Here is a 12,786-nt window from a genome sequence, read left to right as displayed (position 1 = left end):
GTTATTTCCCATATAAATATACTATTGCTAATGTTTAGTTGTTCATTTGTAAATTTGACCATTTGTTCATTTGTACTTTTGTTCATTTGTTCATTTGTTCATTGGTTCATTCGTTCATTTGTTCATTTGTGCATTTGTTCATTTCTTCATTTGTTCATTTCTTCATTTGTTCATTTGTTCATTTGTTCATTTGTTCGTTTGTTCATTCGTTCAATTGTTTATTCGCTCATTTGTTCATACGTTCATTTGTTCATACGTTCATTTGTTCATTTGTTCAATTGTTCATTTGTTCATTTGTTCATTTGTACATTTCTTCAGTTGTTCATTTGTTCATTTGTTCATTTGTTCATTTGTTCATTTGTTCATTTGTTCATTTCGTTCATTTCGGTTTCTTCAATTTTCTGAAAAAACCTATCATGAGATATACTTCAAAATACGATATTCTTGCTTAAATAACGTTCTTACATAGGGAGTAAGCATTTAAAACCGAATCTAATGTCAGAAAATGGCACTTTAATCCTGTGATTTTTCGTTTTTTTCAATTTTCTGAAAAAACCAGTCATTAGATTTTTTTAAATACGAGAATCTTGCTTAACTTTTTTTTTTTTGTTTAACGTGGGGGAAATCTGCTGGTCAGACACCCCCGTCCCGCCCGGATGGCGGGCTAGGGCGCTGGCGATTAACGGGGGAGCCACGGGAACTCTTAAGAACACGACCGCGGCTCCCCCTCGCCTGGCCGGCCACCAGGATGGAACGGCGGTGGCCGGCCGCGTCCCGGGGGGAGATTAATCCTCCCCCCATAAATCATCTTGATTCGGCGGTGCGGGGGACCGCACCCCACACCGCCTCGTCACGACGGCCGCACCGGCGGCCCTGATAGGACATCCTCGGTTGGCGGGCGGCGGGTAATTAAACCAGCATGATCTGGTACACCCGCCGCCCGCCTATTATCAGCTGCTCGGGGGGGGGGGGTGCTCTAGGCGTGGGCGCATACGCCGCACCCCCCGCTCGCGGCGACCCCGCTCGGCAGCCTCCTTCTGCAACATTACCTGTTCGCAGAAGGCTATGGCTGCCGCCCATTTTGTCGGGCTCTCCAGCATGGCCCCAACTAAGCTGGAGAGAGCGAGGTCGCGACCAACTTCCCTACTTAGGACTCGGCGCAGCACTGAAAAGGCGGGGCACACGTCCAGTGTATGCTGCGCCGAGTCCTCCTCCGCGCCACAATGGTGGCACACCGTCGTCGCTTCCCGACCGATGCGACACAGGTAGACACCGAAGCAGCCATGCCCGGTGAATACCTGCGTCGCACGGTAGGAGAGCCTGCCAAACCGCCTCTCCCGCCACGAGGTGAAGTGCGGCAGGAGAGCCCCGGGGACGCGCTCGGCGGCATGGGAGCAAAGCTCCGCATGCCATCTGGCGAGCGCTAGTCCCCGGGCCTGGAGCTCGAAGCCCTCGACCGCCTCCTGCTCCGGTGGGTCCCCCCGAGCCCGGCCAGCGATGCATATGCGCCTATAGACATAGGCGCGCATCGCCGCCTGCAGCTCGAAGGGAATTTCTCCCGCCAGAGCAAGCGCCGCCACGGTAGACGTGGTGCGGTAACCCCTTACGAGGCGAAGGGCCATTTGCCTCTGAATCCGGCGCAACAACAATGTGTTGCGCCGGTTTGCCCTCACGGACGGCGCCCAAATCGGGGCGCCGTATAATGCCATGGACCGCACCACGCCTAGGTATAGGCGACGCACCATATCGCCCGGTCCCCCGATATTGGGCAACAGGCGGCCTAACGCGGCCGCCGCCCTCTCAACTCGGGGGACGAGACGGCCGAAATGTGCTCCGAACCTCCAGTGGCTGTCGAGGATCAGTCCGAGATACTTGATCTCGGACTTCACCTCGACGCAGGCTTCTCCAACCCAGATCCACGATCTGGCCCGCGGCCGAGACCAAGGCCGTCCAAACCAGACGGCCTCGGCCTTCTCCGGGGCCACCTTCAGCCCCAGATCGTAGATCCTCGCGACGACGGCTGCCACCGCAACCTCCGCTCGTCGGATGGTCCTCTCGAAGGTGTCCCCGACGGCGACCACTAATGTGTCGTCTGCATAGCAGACGAGAGTGGCACCGTCGGGCAGGGGGGCCTTCAGGACTGCGTTATATCCCAGGTCCCACAGGAGTGGTCCTAACACGGACCCCTGTGGGACCCCGCAGTCCACTTCCCTCCGTATCGTCCCATACCGGCCCGGGTATTCCACCCACCTGCCCCGCAGGTAGGCCCCGATCACCCGCCTCAGATAGGGAGGCACCTGGTGTTCAACCAGGGCCTCCCTAATGGCGGACCAGGGCAGGGTGTTAAATGCATTGACGATGTCGATCGACACCGCCACGCACACCCCGCCCCGTGCCACGGCATTGTCCGAGAGGGACTTTAGACGGTCAATTGCATCGACCGTCGATCGCCCCTCCCGGAAGCCGAACTGGCAGTCCGCCAGATCGGGGCGAACGCGGGACAGGTGCCTGGCGAGGCGGGCAGCAATGATCTTTTCAAAGATCTTGCCCACCTCGTCCAGGAGGCAAATGGGCCGGTACGCGGAGGGAGAATCCGCAGACCCCCCATCCTTCCTTAAGAGGACCATCCGACTCCCCCTCCAGAGGTCCGGGAACACCCCGGACCTCAGGAGCCCGGAGTAGAGGCCTCTCAGCCTCTCGCCCAGGACGCTCATGGCAAGCAGCCAGACCGGGCCGGGGATACCGTCCGGCCCCGGGGCAGTATTCTTGCCCCGAAGCCATTTGACTACCCCGGCCATTTCCTCCGGCGCGACCTCCAGATCCGGGGACCACTCATGTCCCTCTAGCTGAGGGACGGGCCGGGACGCCTCCCCGCTGACGGGGAACAGCGCGTCCACGACCCGTCCGAGCATCCCCGGATCCAGGCTCTCCGTCACAGGGGGCGCCCAGGGACGCAATCGTCCCATCGCCATTTTGTATGGGCGCCCCCATGGGTCTCGGTTAATAGTGCCGAGAAGGTCGCGCCAGGCCCGGCTCTTTGCCTGCCTGATGGCCAGCTGCAGGGCGACCACCTTCTCTCTGTATCGCCCATACAGCTGGATAGCCAGCTCCACGTCGGAACGTCGTCGTCGACGGGCGCGGGCGCACTGGCGTCGCGCGCGAACGCACTCTGTGCGCAAATCCGCTATCGCGCGCGGCCACCAGTACACCGCCTTCCTCGGGAAAACCCTGGCCCGGGGCATGGCGACGTCGCAAATGGACGTCATTGCGCCTCGGAACCAATGGGCCTCCCTTGTCCCGTCGACTGGCCCGGCCGGTGTTGCCGGCCAGGCCACGACGTGGGCTGCCGCCATCAGAGCGTCCTGGTCGAGGCGCTTTAGCGCCCACCGCGGCCGAGGCGATCCCTCATCAGCGGGGCGACGTCGGGGTGTCGATGGGGCGGCGGAAAGGCCGAGAACAATGTACCTGTGGTCTGACAGTGTCTCGACCTCCTCCGCCACCCTCCACCCCGTAATACGGCGCGCGGCGGGGGGCGTTGCCCATGAAAGGTCAACGATGGACCCCCCATTATGCCGCACGCACGTATGGACCGAGCCCGTATTTAAAAGACGGAGCTCGAGTCCCGCCGCCCAATCAAGCACCTCCCGGCCCCTCGGGTTTGTCCCGGGTAACCCCAAGCCGGCGACTTGGCGTTGAAGTCCCCCAGGACCAGCACCGGACGGGGCTGGCAGCGGGAGACGCATCTCCCTACCCCGTCCAGATACTGCTCGAACTCCTCGAGGGACCACCTTGGAGGTGCGTAGATCGCCACAACCGCGGTGCCACCCCAGTCAACGGCCAGGTGTCCCCGGCCGCGCTTGATAACGGAGCACGCCGGGGACCCCGGCCGGTCTGCCCATATTATAACGGCGGAGCCGCTCAGGTCCCCCATCCAATGTGGATGGTCGGGAATCCTGTACGGCTCCGCCGCTACGGCCAACCCGGCACCCCGCTCGGCCAGGAATTGCACCAGAAGGTCCTGTGCCCTGGCCGAGCGGTTCAGGTTGGCCTGTATTATAGGGCCCTTGGGCCCCATTATGGGCAGGCCTCTACATCCTTCGCCGCCGCGGGAGCGGTGGCGTCTGGGGCCTCTTTGGCCCCATCCGCCCCCGCGGGCGCGATGGTGACACCTTTTGGTGCCACCTTCGGCTTAGTTGCCACGGTGGCCGCCACCTTGGCCACCGCGGTTTTCCTCCCCTTGCTTCCCCTGCCGCGTTTCGCGCTGGCAGGGCACGCCCGGCTACCGAGGCGGTGGCCGGCCGGCTTGCCTGCTCCCGCACAGAGCGGGCAGTTAGGCTTCGCCGTGCAGCCAGCCACCTTGTGGTCCAGACTGCCGCATCCGAAGCAGCATTCGGACCGGTCCTCGGCCGCAGTGCATCGCTGCCTAGTGTGGCCTAGGCCAAGGCAGCGATAGCACTGCAGGGGCCGGGCGCTGAGTGCCTCGACCGTCGCCTGGGTCCAGCCCACAGTAAGCCTTCCCGCAACCGCAACTTTGCGTGCAGCCGCAGTAGGGCACTGGACCCATAGGGTGCCAAGTCCCGAGGGGGAAGACCGGATTTCGCCGGTCCTCACCTCCCCCACGTCGCACCCTCCCACACGGGCAACTGCCGCGGCAACCTCAGCCGGCGTGGTCGAATCGACCAGGCCGCGCACCCTAAGGTCGGTCTTCTTTACCGGGCGCGCGACCTTCACGCCGGTGCCTGCCAGCGCTTCGGCCACTTTCGTGGCAAGGGCGGTGGCTTTGGCAGCCCCGTCGGCGCCGGGGATCTCCAAAATTAGAGCCCCCGTCACCGCCCTCCTCGGCTTCATCGAGACAATGCCAATCTCTGCCAGGTCAACTTTTGACCTGGCAGTGGCCATTGCCTCGGCATACGTCATAGCCCCGCCAGCCGGTACCGTTATCGTGACGGCAGCCGTGCGGGGCGGACGCGGCGGCAGGGGAGCCCTCTTGGGGGCAGCCGGTGCCACCCGTTTCGCCACCCTCCCGGTCGAAGAGGCCCTGGCAGCCGCCGCAGGTTTAACTGCGGCAGCCGCCTTTTTGGCCTTTCGGCCAACAACCTTCGACCACACCTCAGTTGGAGGTGCGGTGGAGGGCGGCGCAACAGCAGAGGCAGGCCTCTGCTGTGGGGGCTGCATCTGTGCCGCCTTAGCGGCCGCAGCCCCTCCTCTATTGCCACCCTTTTTCCCCCCTTTCCTGTCTATCGACAGGCTGGGGGTGGATGGCACGGGTGGCACCGACCGCGGATCCTGCACTCGCGGGATCAGCTCCCTCCTGAACGATGCCAGCTTGGCATCGATCAGGGAGCCGATCTGTGCCAGCAAATTTGCTGGCACCGCTGCGGACGCCGGCAAGGGCTTCCCTCGCCCAGGGCGTTGGGGCCCTCGGGCGCCGGCGCTCTGCAGCGGCCCTGTGCCCCCCTCAGGGGCCGGCGGCGGAGGCATCTCGACTGCTGCCGGCCTCGTTTCCACCGCCTGACGGAGTCGGGCCACCTCGGTCCGCAATTCCGCCATCTGCTCCCTAAGGAGAGCGTTTTCCGCTTCTAACAGCCGGGTGGCGTCGGAAGCTGACCTCATTGTCAGCTCCGCAACGCCCGCCCGGCTGTTCAGGGCCGCCGCTTGCAGGATCCGCACCGTGACTGGCCGCAACTCCCTTGTCGCATTAGAGATCTTGGCTACTTCGGCCAGGCTCTCCATTATCGACGCCGCTATCTCCCGCGTCGGACGGCTGCGAAGATTCGCAGCGATATCCACCTCGTCCGGAAGCGGGTCGACCGATCTCCCGGGCTGCGGCCCCGGGGCCACGGGGTCAAAAATTGCCGCGATGAGGCCCCTGTTGGCCTCCGTCAGCTTACGTTTCGCCTCATAGAGGCCAACGTACTGACCAGTAGTCGGCGGTCTTCCCCTCTTCCTCCCTGTTGAGGAGCCAGGGGCGCTCTGCGAAGAGCGGTGAGAGGAGACCGAGTGGTCGGACTCCTCTCCCCCATCGCACTCGCCAAGGTCCACAGCGGACCTCTCTCTGCCGCGTGTTGCGGGAAGTTCCCGCAACACCGACCCATCCATGCGCTCGAGGCGCACGCTAGCCACGCGCGCCTCCTTCTCCCTCTCGTTTCCCCCCTCCCCGGTTTTTTTAATTTGTGAACAATCCATAGTTGACCCCCCAAGAGAATGGTCGGAAAAGAGGTCACCCCGGGTAGAGCCGCCATACCCGGGGAAGGCTAATACGCCCGGGGGGTCGCCAGGTACCCCGGGGTTGTCCGCTAACGATTGGTGCACCCACCAACCATAGCTGGCGCTTACTCCAGCTACGCCCTCTTCACCGCGCAACACTGCTTGGGGCTAGGGATTTTTTAGAGAGGTTGTCATCCTCGCGGTCCGGCCGGTTAAGGCAAGACCCCCGTTCCTGTAAAACATGACCACAGGTTTACGGTATGTGTCCGACTTTAGTTGGCCCCTCACCTCAAGCCACTCCGGCTAGGTAGAACCTGCCAGGGAATAAAATCCCCGCCGGCACAGCCTTGAGGATCATTAGGGCACGAAGCCCCCCACCACGACAAGGTAGCGGACACGGGGGGGGGAGAATCTTGCTTAACTAACGATTTTACATTAGAATTAAGTATTTAGAACGAAATCTAAAGTCAGAAAATGGCGCTTTACTCCAGTGATTTTTCGATTTTTTCAATTTTATGAAAAAACCTGTCATTAGATTTTTTTAGATACGAGAATCTTGCTTAGCTAACGATTTTACATTAAAATTCAGTATTTAGAACGAAATCTAAAGTCAGAAAATGGCGCTTTACTCTAGTGATTTTTCGGTTTTCTCAAATTTCTGAAAAAACCTACCATTAGATTTTCTTCAAAGTACGATATTCTTGCTTAAATAACGTTTTTACATAGGGAGTAAGCATTTAGAACCAAATCTAATGTCAGAAAATGGCACTTTAATTCTGTGATTTTTCGGTTTTTTCAATTTTCTGAAAAAACCAGTCATTAGATTTTTTTAAATACGAGAATCTTGATTAACTAACGATTTTACATTAGAATTACTTTTTTAGAACGAAATCGAAAGTCAGAAAATGGCACTTTACTCTTGCGATTTTTCGGTTTTTTCAATTTTCTGAAAAAACCTATCATTAGATTTTTTAAATACGAGAATCTTGCTTAAATAACGATTCCACATTAGAATTAAGTATTTAGAGCTATATCTAATGTCAGAAAATGGCACTTTTCTCTTGTGATTTTTCGGTTTTTTCAATTTTATGAAAAAACCTGTCATTAGATTTTTTAAATACGAGAATCTTGCTTAACTAACGATTTTACATTAGAATTAAGTATTTAGAACGAAATCTAAAGTCAGAAAATGGCGCTTTACTCTAGTGATTTTTCGGTTTTCTCAAATTTCTGAAAAAACCTACCATTAGATTTTCTTCAAAGTACGATATTCTTGCTTAGATAAAGTTTTTACATAGAAATTACGCATTTAGAACGAAATCTAATGTAGGAAAATGCTACTTTACTCTTGATCGGTACGTTGGGGACTTGGAAAATATTCGGGCGTACGCGGCGCGCTCGGCGCTTCGAACAGCTCCGGTGTCCCCATTATTTTCGATTTACGGCTAAAATAAATTTCTCTAATTTTTTTCGATTACATATTCTTGCTTAAATAACTTTTTAACATAGGGATTAAGCATTTAGAACGATATATTGTTTAAAATAAGGGCACTTTACTTTTGACATTTTACGGTTTTTTCAATTTTCTGAAAAATCCTATCATTAGATTTCTTTAAAAATACGATATTCTTGCTTAGCTAACGTTTCTACATAGGGATTAAGTATTTAGAACGAAATCTAATGTCAGAAAATGTCACTTTACTCTTGACATTTTTCGGTTTTTTCAATTTTCTGGAAAATCCTATCATTAGATTTTTGTAAAAATACGATATTCTTGCTTAACTAACGTTTTTACATAGGGAGTAAGCATTTAGAACGAAATCTAAGGTCAGAAAATGATACTTTACTCTTGATCGGTACGTTGGGACTTGGAAAATATTCGGCCGTACGCGGCGCGTCTTTTTTTTTTTGTTTAACGTGGGGGAAATCTGCTGGTCAGACACCCCTGTCCCGCCCGAAGGGCGGGGCGGTGGTAGTGCGGGGTTTGACCCCCAAAAACCCCTCGGCGGCCTAAGGCGCTGGCGAGTAGCGGGGGAGCCACGGGAACTCTCAAAGAACACAACCGCGGCTCCCCCTCGCCTGGCCGGCCCCCAGGATGGAATGGCGGTGGCCGGCCGCGTCCCGGGGGGGAGATTTATACTCCCCCCATGAATCATCTTGCTTCAGCGGTGCGGGGGACCGCACCCCACACCGCCTCGTCACTCCCAATATGGGGTGGACAGCTTCAGTTGTGGGGGGGGGGGTGGCGGGCGGCGGGCAATTAAACCAGTAATCTGGTACACCCGCCGCCCGCCTACTCTCATCTGCTCGGGGGGGGGGGGGCTCTAGGCGTGGGCGCACACGCCGCACCCCCCGCTCACGGCGACCCCGTTCGGCAGCCTCCTCCTGCAGCATCACCTCTTCGCAGAAGGCGATGGCTGCCGCCCATTTTTCTCGGGCTCTCCAGCATGGCCCCAACTAAGCTGGAGAGAGCGAGGTCGCGACCAACTTCCCGTCTTAGGACTCGGCGCAGCACTGAAAAGGCGGGGCATACCTCCAGTGTATGCTGCGCCGAGTCCTCCTCCGCGCCACAATGGTGGCACACCGTCGTCGCTTCCCGACCGATGCGACACAGGTAGACACCGAAGCAGCCATGTCCGGTGAACACCTGCGTCGCACGGTAGGTGAGCCTGCCAAACCGCCTCTCCCGCCACGAGGTGAAGTGCGGCAGGAGAGCCCCAGGGACGCGCTCGCCGGCATGGGAACAAAGCTCCGCATGCCATCTGGCGAGCGCAAGTCCCCGAGCCTGGAGCTCGAAGCACTGGACCGCCTCCTGCTCCGGCGGGTCCCCCCGAGCCCGGCCAGCGATGCATATGCGCCTATAAACATAGGCGCGCATCGCCGCCTGCAGCTCGAAGGGAATTTCTCCCGCCAGAGCAAGCGCCGCCACGGTAGACGTGGTGCGGTAACCTCGTATGAGGCGAAGGGCCATTTGCCTCTGAAGCCGGCGCAACAACAAGGTGATGCGCCGGCTTGCCCTCGCGGACGGCGCCCAGATCGGGGCGCCGTACAAGGCCATGGACCGCACCACGCCTAGGTATAGGCGACGCACCATGTTATCCGGTCCCCCGAGATTGGGCAACAGGCGGCCGAGCGAGGCCGCCGCCCTCTCAACTCGGGGGACGAGGCGGCCGAAATGCGCCCCGAATCTCCAGTGGCTGTCGAGGATCAGTCCGAGATACTTGATCTCGGACTTCACCTCGACGCAGGCTCCTCCAAACCAGATCCAGGATCCGGCCGGTGGCCGCGACCGAGGCCGTCCAAACCAGACGGCCTCGGCCTTCTCCGGGGCCATCTTCAGCCCCAGATCGTGGATCTTCGCGACGACGGCTGCCACCGCAACCTCCGCTCGTCGGATGGTCCTCTCGAAGGTGTCCCCGACGGTGACCACCAACGTGTCGTCCGCATAGCAGACAAGGGTGGCACCGTCGGGCAGGGAGGCCTTCTCCAGGACTGCGTTATATCCCAGGTCCCACAGGAGTGGTCCTAACACGGACCCCTGTGGGACCCCGCAGTCCACTTCCCTCCGTATCGTCCCGTACCGGCCCGGGTATTCCACCCACCTGTCCCGCAGGTAGGCCCCGATCACCCGCCTCAGATAGGGAGGCACCTGGTGTTCAACCAGGGCCTCCCTAATGGCGGACCAGGGCAGGGTGTTGAACGCATTGACGATGTCGATCGACACCGCCAAGCACACCCCGCCCCGTGCCACGGCATTGTCCGAGAGGGACTTTAGACGGTCGATTGCGTCGACCGTCGATCGTCCCTCCCGGAAGCCGAACTGGCAGTCCGCCAGATCGGGGCCAACGCGGGACAGGTGCCTGGCGAGGCGGGCAGCAATGATCTTCTCAAAGATCTTGCCCACCTCGTCCAGGAGGCAAATGGGCCGGTACGCGGAGGGAGAATCCGCAGGCCTCCCATCCTTCCTTAAGAGGACCATCCGACTTCTCCTCCAGAGGTCCTGGAACACCCCGGACCTCAGGAGCCCGGAGAAGAGGCTTCTGAGCCTCCCGCCCAGGACGCTCATGGCAAGCAACCAGACCCGGCCGGGGATACCGTCCGGCCCCGGGGCAGTATTCTTGCCCCGAAGCCATTTGACTACCCCGGCCATTTCCTCCGGCGCGACCTCCAGATCCGGGGACCACTCATGTCCCTCTACCTGAGGGACGGGCCGGGACGCCTCCCCGCTGACGGGGAATAGCGCGTCCACGACCCGTCCGAGCATCCCCGGATCCAGGCTTTCCGTCAGTGGGGGCGCCCAGGGACGTAAACGTCCCATCGCCATTTTGTATGGGCGCCCCCACGGATCTCGGTTCAGAGACCCGAGAAAGTCGCGCCAGGCCTGGCTCTTCGCCTGCCTGATGGCCAGCTGCAGGGCGACCACCTTCTCCCTGTATCGCCCATACAGCTGGATAGCCAGCTCCACGTCGGAACGTCGTCGTCGACGGGCGCGGGCGTACTGGCGTCGCGCGCGGACGCACTCTGTGCGTAAATCCGCTATCGCCCGCGACCACCAGTACACCGCCTTCCTCGGGAAGACCCTGGCCCGGGGCATGGCGACGTCGCAAATCGACGTCATTGCGCCCCGGAACCAATGGGCCTCCCTTGTCCCGTCGACTGGCCCGGCCGGTGTTGCCGGCCAGGCCACGATGTGGGCTGCCGCCATTACGCGGCGCGTCTCGGCGCTTCGAACAGCTCCGGTGTCCCCATTATTTTCGATTTAAGGCTAAAATAAATTTTCCTAATTTTTTTCAATTACATATTCTTGCTTAAATAACTTTTTTACATAGGGATTAAGCATTTAGAACGACATATTGTTTAAAATAATGGTACTTTACTCTTGTGATTTTTCGGTTTTTTTGATTATTTTGAAAAATAAATTTTTGTAATTTTTTTAAATACGATATTCGTGATCAGTAAACGATTTCACATATGGATTAAGCATTTAGTATCGTGCGGAAGCGTTATTAAAAAAGTTTACTCGATGCGATGGGACTTTGAAAAGTTTTTGAAAATTTTCATATTGGGAGAAAATGTGTAATTTTTTGTCTAGTTTACGGTAGTGTAATTTATTTTAATGTTTACCATAAATTTTTTTTTCGTTCGTTCACGCGCTATGTTACAACAGCACGGCCGGGCGGTCTGTTGCCGCGGCGGTTTACACTCATAAGCACGCGTGCTATTCGGCCGGCGGCGCCGTCGTCCTTGCCGGCCGTTCGGTATCTATAAGAGATACACGGTCCGTGCGAGGCGGACGGAGCAGAGCGGGTTTTGGGCTAATTCTACGATCTCGGTCGAGAAGCTGTCTCAGAGCTCCTTCAGGGCTTCGGTCCTGACTGTATCGTGCCGTTTACGTTACGGACTTTTCTCCACACAGCGTGGCCACGGGTCGGTGTCTTTGACCGAATGGCCCATATGTGGCAAGCCCTACGGGGTTGGCTACCCGTATGCACTTTGTATGTATACTCGTACTCACTGAGCAATCGACTCTTCTGTCCGAGCGATGGAAAAATTTTTTAAAATGCATCTGTAAGATTTGGAAGCAAATCGTACCACTTGAAAACTGTGGCTAAAATGAATAGCCCAGTGGAGAGAGAAAACTATCAAAAAACTGATTTTTTAAATCAAGAGGTGTCAGAAATCGAAATGCCTAGCGCGAGCGAAAGAACACGCTTTCTCGCCAGTCCAGCATGTGTCCTGTCCGTTCTTCCTCGGCTTGCCGATTTTGCCCAGATCAGAGGTTTCGTGCTTCCGCGGTCAGAAGATCAGCGTGAGCGTATGCGCTTTCACGACTATGGCATCACCCATGTACTTTTTCCTTTGAATATATTTGAGTACATAAAAAATATTAAAACATATAGAGAGAACTGTGTCTTGGATCTTAAAAATTTGTCAATAGCGATGATATATTATTACTTAACTTGAAGTATTTGTACGTTTTAGCTGGGACGTACATTTATCTTACAAGATGTTAATAGCGAGACTCTTGAAGATAAAATTATCTTGTGATTTTATGAAGGCAAAGATAGAAACGTACGAAGCTGGCGTACGTAGAAAAATGTGATTTTATGATAGAACAAAAATATAATACGTACGTTTTTGGGCGTACGGTAATATCTGTATGGTAGAAAAATGAAAGAAATTGAGCGTTAAAGAAGATATGTTACAAGCGCGGAATGTGGCAAAACTTGTACATATCGTGGGCGATTATTGAAAGAGAAAAGTGGTGTGTCGACCTGACATATATATGAAACAGGCGACGATGGAAAAGGATTTAAATTTTGTCCATTTTATATATATATATATATATATATATATATATATATATATATATATATCGTTCCCTGGTTGATCCTGCCAGTAGTCATATGCTTGTCTCAAAGATTAAGCCATGCATGTCTCAGTACATGCCGTATTAAGGTGAAACCGCGAATGGCTCATTAAATCAGTTATGGTTTCTTAGATCGTACTAAAATTTACTTGGATAACTGTGGTAATTCTAGAGCTAATACATGCAAAACAGAGTTCCGACCAGAGATG

The 12,786-nt window shown here is 55.9% G+C and overlaps 1 non-coding gene across 1 annotated transcript in view; it reads left to right on the top strand.

Annotated features, from left to right (window-relative positions):
- The first annotated feature begins 12,587 nt into the window (after nucleotides 1-12,587).
- LOC143260234 (small subunit ribosomal RNA) overlaps nucleotides 12,588-12,786 on the top strand; it is a 1,908-nt gene continuing 1,709 nt past the window's right edge. The window contains exon 1 of the ribosomal RNA XR_013034359.1: nucleotides 12,588-12,786. This exon is cut by the window's right edge and continues 1,709 nt beyond it. This is a non-coding gene — a ribosomal RNA (small subunit ribosomal RNA).

This window comes from Megalopta genalis, chromosome 10 (genome assembly GCF_051020955.1).
Source record: "Megalopta genalis isolate 19385.01 chromosome 10, iyMegGena1_principal, whole genome shotgun sequence".
Lineage (NCBI taxonomy): Eukaryota > Metazoa > Arthropoda > Insecta > Hymenoptera > Halictidae > Megalopta > Megalopta genalis.
The sequence above is the reverse complement of the archived record's forward strand: the minus strand, read 5'-3'. Positions and strand labels throughout refer to the sequence as shown.